Below are 6000 nucleotides of genomic sequence, written 5' to 3'. Positions count from 1 at the left end.
TTTTTTCACTGATGTTCATATGTATTTATATACATAAAGTCTGTGTGGTTAATGTTTTTGTTTTTCTAGTTCTTTGTTGGAATTTTCTATAGTTTTTAAATTTATTGCTAAAGTTTTAACATATCTAATCATGCTCATAGAATTCTCCATTTCTGTCTGTAATTTTATCCATTTCTTTGTGAACTCTGAAGTTAAGCTATTGGGCGGATTTCTGATTGCATGTCTTTTTGTTGGATTGATGCTTTTGTTATTGTGAAATGTCTCTCTCTCTCTTTTTTTAATCTCTGGTAATACATTTCATTTGAAAATCTCTTCTTTACTGGTAGTAATATAACCGGTAGCAATATAATGCTTTCAACCCCCTTAGGCTTACTGTTAACGGGACATTGCTTCTTCCGTCAATTTTCATTTAACTTAGACCTATGTGTGCAGGCGTTAGTCTGTTTTCACACTGCTAATGTTGTAACCAAGCGAGTTGTAAGGAAAGTGCCACACTCTGAGATAGAATCAGGAGTTCTTTGTTGCCAGTGACCAAGAGACAGCTAACGCTCAAAATTCTCTTGGCCCGGAAGAAGGGGCTTGATTCCTTTTTACACTTTGCTTAGAGAAAGGGAGTAATCACCCCCTTGCATTTTGTAAGTCCAGGAATATTCAAGTTGGATTTAGAATTGGAATGATAGAAGATCCAGTCACAGACGCCATCGATTCTTTGATTTTTGTCTTTTGGATTCCTCGTTTTTCCTGATTATCCACTCACAAGTTGACTCAGCTGGGAACCTGACCGTGAATGTAGTGCTTTCTGGCTGGGCTCCGCCCCTCATCAGGAAGACCAGGTGAAAAGGTAAAGAAACAAACAAAAACCTGAATTCTCCCTTGGCAGTGTGGGTCATATCCACTGTCTGGGATTTAAAATGCCTCTTCATGTGCAAGGCGAGGTGGTCTGACCTGGAAAATGCTCGGTGGCATTTCTGGCACCGGAACGGGCGTTGCCCAGTGTGTTTACCGTAGTGCCTGGTCAGTTCATCTGAGCAGACGAATTTCCATCCACAGCCCTGGCAGTCACCGTGGTAAGGTTTCTCAGCTGTGTGGGTTCGCAGGTGTGCCTTGGGATGGGAACTCTTTGTGTGGGTGGCCGTGCTTTTCTGGGACACGATCGTCTTCCCCTGTTTGGCCTGGGCTCCTCGGCAGGCAGGAACCCGGCGGCTTGAGCTCTTGGTCATGGAGCGGCGGACTTGCGGCTGAGTCTGGTCAGGCAGGAAGGATGGGTAATCGGGCCCCGGGTGGGGATGGAAGCCGGGGAAGTGGCAGGGAGGGTGACAGTCCCTGCTGCTCAGCAGTTCCTCAGGTCCCAGGGGTCGGGGGCTGCCGCCCCAGGGGGACGTCGTGTGCAGCCCGCCGTGGCCATGGCTGGGAGGGGTCCAGCGCCTGAGTGGGTGCACGAGGAGGCTCCTCCTGCTTGATCTGGGGGTACGGGCGCTGCGGGCCGCCGTTGTGGGGGCCGCCACCACCACCACCAGGTGGCTGCCGTCAGGGCCGTCTTCGCTGCCGCTGATGACAACTGGCTGTGTACTCGCTGCCCGGGGGCGCTCAGTGATGCCTTCAGCACGAACTTGCCAGTCACCCCAACAGCTGGCAGCTGCAGCTGCAGCGGTGGAGTGGACCCCGGCTCCAACTGCGGCTGCAGCAGGTCCGCCGCAGAGCCGCCAGAGGGGCTCATGTTGTGGATGTCCTCCAGGTCGAAGGAAGCCGTCGGAGGGGGAGCGGACTTTCTGCCACAGAGGAGGCCTCCGCCCGTGGGGTCCCCACGCCTGGGTCGCCCCGCCGGCATCGGACAGCCGAAGCTGCAGGTGGAGGGTGCGCTGGCAGGGCTGCTGCTCGACGGGAACGACGAGGAAGACGCGGACGCGGACAAGGGCACAGTGGCGGCCACCGACTGCTGATGGACAGCGAATTGGAGAGGACAAGGCCCAGGTCCAGGAGGTCGTTGAACTCCTCGGTCTCTCTCCGGGGCAGGGGGCCAGGTTGCTACCGCCGCAAGCTGCAGTGGCTCCGGCAGGTCTGTGGCCACGGTCGCCACCACTAGGTCCCGGCGTGGCCAGGAAGCATTGGGGGAAGTCCTTCATGTGGGAGAGCTCCTCCTGCCAGCGGCTAATCGGGTTATTTGGAGCACCTGCTGAACACAGTGTCCTCTCCCTTCCCGCCCGGCCAGACGCCAACGTGGAGAAAGGTGGGAGCAGCGCCTCGCTGACAGCCCTGTCAGACTCGCCAGGTGGCTGCCTCATGAATGTGAGGGCCCAGAAGGTCCTCAGGAGCCCGAAGCATCTGGGGCACCTGAGCCCCAAAGTCAACGAAGAGAAGACTTAGAAACGAAGCCAAAACCCAAACCCCCAAGTTGCCTGACATCCCTCTTCTTTAGATTAAACATAAATTAGAGTCATCCTTTTTAAAAAGTTTCTTTGTTTACAAAGTTCTTAGAAAAGTAGACAATCTTATAAAAATAGACAATCAGCAAGGCAAGAAAGTAGGCCCGGTGGCCGGGCTGCCCTCTCTTCCACTCACCAGCGTCCTCCACCACTATCATGGTCACCTGGGTTGCTGCCGTGGGCGCAGGGGCTGTGGCCAGGGCAGTGTGCAGGAGGTGCCACTCGGTGAGGCTGCCACGGCGGAGAACTGGTGGGTGCTGCAGGGCACGGAGTCTGGGGAGCTGGAGTCTGGATGCACGGAGTCTGGGTGCGCAGAGGCCACAGGCGCGGGTCATGGGCCTGTGGGTGGGGAGGGGACCAGAGGGGCGGCGAGGTCACTCGGCGGCTCCTGGTGCCTCCGCTGCCTGCCACGGCCTCTGCTCCCCACGCGCCCGCTCCTTCTCTCTGGGAAACTTGGAAAAACTCTTAATATGTGCAGATTCCTTAGGCTTTCTTGATTCTTTCCGGGCCTTAACGTAGATTTAGAGAATTATAAATTCTTGCAACAGAAAATCTGCCTTAAAAAAGTCTTCCCCGGTGATCTTTAGGCAGCTCATCTACAGACAGGTTCTTAGACACCCTGGCAAGTTTCAATGTTGAAAATTGTTTCCTCTTCCCTCAAAGCAATGACAGGGCAGGTGGCCAATGGACGGGGCTGGAAACCGAGGCTGCCCCCGAGGGCGCGTCTAAGGCAGAAGACAAGGACCGCATCCGAAAGCACGTCCCGTCCCGTGGAGCTGCAGCATTTCAGATCAATACTGCAAATACCCCCGAACTGCCAAGGAACACGGCCCAGGCACCCTCTGAGGAGGGATTCTCACTTTTAATTCCTCTGTTCTTCATCTTCTGCTCTGTTGGAACCCACAACCTTTGAGTGGATCTCTCCCGTTCTGGGAGCGCAGCTGTTCCTGGGACTCGGCTCCAGCTGCTGCCCACTCTGGCCTAACCCGGCTGTGCGGTGGAGGTGGCGGCCCCTTTAAGGCCCCGCTGCGCCTGCGCCTGGGGCTCTCGGAGGCGGGGGCGGAGTGGAGGACCAAGCGGCCGCAGGGGGGCGGTGGGCGGTGGTTGAGACAGCGGCGGTGCCGGAGGGGAGGGGCGGGGAAGGGCGTGGTGGGGCGGGGCGGGGCGGAGTGGGGCGGGGGAGGGGCGGGGAGGGGCGGGGAGGGGCGGGGTGGGGGCGGTGGCGGGGGAGGGGCTGGGGAGCGGAAGGGCAGGGGAGGGGAGGGGCGGGGCGGGGGGGGAGGAGAGGAGCGCGGTGGGGGCGGTGACGGGGGAGGGGCTGGGGCGGGGAAGGGAATGGGAGGGGAGGGATGGGGAAGGGAAGGGGAGGGGAGGGATCGGGAGAGGAGGGGAGGGGACGGCTGGGGAGGGGAGGGGAGGGGAGGGCTGGGGAGGGGAGGGGACGGCTGGGGAGGGGAGGGGAGGGGAGGGCTGGGGAGGGGAGGGGAGGGGTGGGCTGGGGAAGGGAGGGGAGGGCTGGGGAGGGCTGGGGAGGGGAGGGGAGGGGAGGGCTGGGGAGGGGAGGGGAGGGCTGGGGAGGGGAGGGGAGGGGAGGGGAGGGGAGGGCTGGGGAGGGGAGGGGAGGGCCGGGGAGGGGAGGGGAGGGGAGGGCCGGGGAGGGGAGGGGAGGGGAGGGCCGGGGAGGGGAGGGGAGGGTGGCGCCGCCGCTTGGAGCCGCTCAGTGAGTGCGGCGCTTCTGGAAACGCAGGACAGGCGGGCGGGCTGCGGAGGGCGGAGGCGCGGGGCGTGGCGGCCGCCATGCCTGTGGGAAGTGAAGGTTTGCCGGGAAGTCCACCAGCGTTTGTGGGGTGAGGGCGCCGCGCCAGGCCGCGGGCGGGGAGTTCGGGACCCCGGCGCGCAGCTGGGTTGACGCGCGCGGGGGCCTCCGCAGCGTTTGCTGGGCGAGCCGGCCGGGGCGGCCGCCGGGCTGGAGTCCCTGCGCCGGGTTCCTCTCCCCGCGGCCGCCGCAGCCCTCCTCTCGGGGCGCCGGGAGGAATCCCGCTGGCGGGAGCGGGTCTTTGGGGCTTCTCAGATGATCTCACCGGGCATCCTTTCACCGAAGCGCAGCAAGACTTTTGGAGCGGTGTCCTCGCTTTCCTTTTTTTTTTTGCTGGTAAAGCTGCTTTCCACAGGAAGTCTTTTCTTGAAGTGCTATCATTTATTTCTTTGGGGTACAGTGTTGTTCACCCGAAGGAATGACTCTCAGTGCTCCAGGACGTTAAAGTGATCTGCTGGTCGTTTCAAAGCTTTGTTCTGAGCTGATACGCGTTAGTAGCTTTCTTTTGTTGTTACATTTTATTGGTAAAATTTCACCTGTGAACCAGCAGCTCGGTTTTCTATTCTAAAATGCTAGCTTTAAGATTTCTGAGAACTTTGTGTCAAAGAAATCTTTGAAAAGTTACAGAAGTCTGTGGAAGAAGTTGACAATTTGAGATGTGCAGGTGGTCGGGGGGCAGTGGATCACACGTGTAATCCCAGCGCTTTGGAAGACCAAGGTGGGCAGACCACTGGAGCCCAGGAGCTCCAGACCAGCCTGGGCAACATGGCAAAACCCCATCTCTACTGAAAATACAAAAATTAGCTGTCTGTGGTGGTGTGTCCCTAGCTACCTGGGAGGCTGAGATGGGAGGATCTATCAGAGCCTGGGAGGCTGAGATTACAGTGAGCAGTGATCTTGCCAGTGCACGCAGGCCTGGATGGCAGAGGGAGAACCTAAAAAAAAAAAAAAAAAGTACAGGTAATAAATTTATACTAAGTAAAATTCACCACAGATGAAGAAATAGAACATTGCTAGATTGGGGTATATATGTAAGAGTCACATTGTTGGTTTTAGAGGTATCAGATATTGTTGAACATTTTCCCAAAGTGGTTGTAAAACTTATCAGGGAATATTCTGCTTATCCCACATCCTTGCTGATGCTTGTCAGTTGAAAGTTATTTTGCCATTGGAGTAGAGGTGCAGTAATGTATCAGTGTGGTTTCATTTTGCCTTTTCCTGGTATTGAGGTTGAGTATTTTTTACTGCCATTTATATGTCCTCTTTTGTGAAGTGCCTGTTAAATCTCTGTATCCTGTTTTCAGGATATGCTTGTTTTTCTGTTGATTTGTAACACTTTATTCTGGTTATGTGTCCTTTCTAGGATATATACGTATTGCATTTCTCTTTTTTCAAACTGTAGCTTGCCTTTTCACTCTTTTAATGGTGTTTTTAAATGAATGGAGATTCTCTATTTTTTTTTTTTCTTTTTTAGACAGGATCTCACTCTGTTGTCCAGGCTGGAGTGCAATGGCACAATTACAGCTCATTGCAATCTCGACCTCCCAAGGCTCTGGTGATCCTCCTGCCTGAACCCCCAAGTAGCTGGGATCTGCAGGGGAGCACCATTATGCTCAGCTCTTTTTGTATTTTTAGTAGAGATGGGGTTTTAACATGTTACATAGGCTGGTCTGGAATTCCTGGGATCAAGTGATACACCTGCCTTGGCCTCCCAAAGTGTAGGGATTACAGGCATGAGCCAGTGTACCCAGCCTGAGTTTC

At 55.9% G+C, this 6000-nt stretch overlaps 1 pseudogene; it reads right to left on the bottom strand.

Annotated features, from left to right (window-relative positions):
* Nucleotides 1-393: 393 nt before the first annotated feature.
* On the bottom strand, nucleotides 394-2338 carry LOC141583185 (Krueppel-like factor 4 pseudogene; annotated as a pseudogene).
* Nucleotides 2339-6000: the final 3662 nt, after the last annotated feature.

The sequence above is a fragment of the Saimiri boliviensis genome, assembly GCF_048565385.1.
Source record: "Saimiri boliviensis isolate mSaiBol1 chromosome 19 unlocalized genomic scaffold, mSaiBol1.pri SUPER_19_unloc_1, whole genome shotgun sequence".
Taxonomy (NCBI): Eukaryota; Metazoa; Chordata; class Mammalia; order Primates; family Cebidae; genus Saimiri; species Saimiri boliviensis.
The sequence above is the reverse complement of the archived record's forward strand: the minus strand, read 5'-3'. Positions and strand labels throughout refer to the sequence as shown.